Genomic DNA, 2,128 nt, shown 5'->3' with positions numbered 1-2,128 from the left:
CAACTTTGTCTAACCCAACATTTCCAAGACAAGTTACTTTTCACAAAACATTAATATCATGCCATTTAGCATCAGTATTCTGAGGAGCTCCATAGGGCCATGTCATACTGGAAGGCTTTTCTTCTTAAATCTAGCTTGCATGTTTTTGTGAAACTGATCTTCATTAAATAAGTTTAATTGGCTATTGCTTTTGAACACACCCAAATTCCTTAGACTGTCATTCAAAGCCAACACACTATTTTCTTCTTGATGAACCTCCATTCCCTAAAAAGAATATTTTTCAGTGTCTCCCAAATGCATTATGCTTTTTCCCTTCCCTAGCTATTGCTTATATTTTCCTACTTTCAAATGGCATTCATCCAATACCACATTAATCAAGTCTCAATGCACACATCAACATATTTTTTGAAGACCCTTTCCCCACCCCAATAACTTAAGGCTGTACTTCCAGAGTGCAGAATCTATACAACACATCTTAATATGTAAATCCCATTCCTTGAGATTTTGTCTCTGTCTTTTCCTCCCTCCTTCCCTCTTTTTCTGTTTCCTTCCCTCCTTTCCATCTTTATCTGCTCCTTCCTCCTTTGCTCCTTTCGTTCTTTTATTTTTTTTTTTAATTTTGCACTAATCTTACCTACCTAAACTTATTTTACACTTCTTGCAAAGTCCATGTCTTCTATTCATGTATTTCCTGGGAATAGTAAATCATGAGTTATATAAAATATATTTTATTTCATCATGGAAATTTACAATCATGAATATATAAATTGTACAAAGAAAACTATCACTTCAATTAAAAAGCAATGATTAAGAGACTTTACTATTATAATATATATTAGGTTCTATATTAATAATATGAAATTCCAGGCATATAGTAAGTATCCAATAAATATGTTCAATAAATGAAATGAGTGACTTAATGAATAAACCTGTTTTATTTCTTGTCTTTCTTTTTTATATTTTAACCAGTCAATTTAGTCTATGCAGTTTTCGGTGTAGGAAAGAGAAATAGTGCAAAAACTGTTTTAACACCATATGTGAAATGATTGAAATCTGGATAGGCATAGACTATAAGGTTTTAATGAAAACCTTACTTTCATTTATGTGTATGTGTGTGGTTCTTTCATAATTTCATGCTCTAGTATTATTCGTTCTGTTTTCAATAAAAAATCGAGAACTGTCTTGATCTTGGTAGGTCTGTTAACTTTGCTGGGCCTCTGCCTAATAGTTTCAGTCATTCAAAAATTGAAAACTCAGTTGGGTGTGTGTGTGTGTGTGTGTGCTTGTATTCCTTGTTAAATTCTCAGGGATTCTTCATATCATTAAATAAAATGTTAGTCAAATTTTCATTGGGCATATTTTCATGTACCTGGTTCTTAGAGAGAAATTTAGTTCTATTTTTAGACTGTGCAGTAACTTTCTGAAACATTTCAAAATAAAAACTTTTTAATAATTCATCCAATTGCTCAAATACAAATTTATATTTATCACTCATTAACCTTACAGTTTTTAGTTTTAATAAATCTTACTCAAGACTTTACACAGCAAGAAATAAATTATATCTTAACAAAGTTTACCCAGAGACCTAATGAGAAATTGTTGGACTGGATGATTAGAATAACTGATGCTGGTGCTGGTGGTATTCAAATTGATCAACAAGATGCTTTAAAATTTATAACTGTATCTACTAATCCCTTTGTCCAAACAGCAATACGTGACCACCAGCATACTCAGGATATGACCTCGTTATTAGCTTTAGCAGCTGAAGGATGTATTGGACAATATCCCTCTGATTCTTCATGGCTCACTGAAACTAAACCATGGTACACTTTGAGAAATGGAATTTATAGATTGAAGGGAGAAGCAATGAAGACAGCTATTATGATAGGAGACACTGATCAGTATTTGCCTGGTGCCTGAATCTTTAACTGCCCTCCAGCGTAATGCTGTGGTTAGGACTGCTCCCCCTGCTTATAAACATTTGATCATGACTTTACTTCTTGCCGAAATGGGTAACCCTATTGAACAGATTCTGGAAAAAATGGCTGAGTTAGGAGATATGGGGAAATGGAATTCACCAGAGCAAAAAGATCCTGGAAGGAATGATTCAAAGAATAATGGAGGTAAC

The sequence above is a fragment of the Sciurus carolinensis genome, chromosome 12, assembly GCF_902686445.1.
Source record: "Sciurus carolinensis chromosome 12, mSciCar1.2, whole genome shotgun sequence".
NCBI lineage: Eukaryota > Metazoa > Chordata > Mammalia > Rodentia > Sciuridae > Sciurus > Sciurus carolinensis.
The sequence above is the reverse complement of the archived record's forward strand: the minus strand, read 5'-3'. Positions refer to the sequence as shown.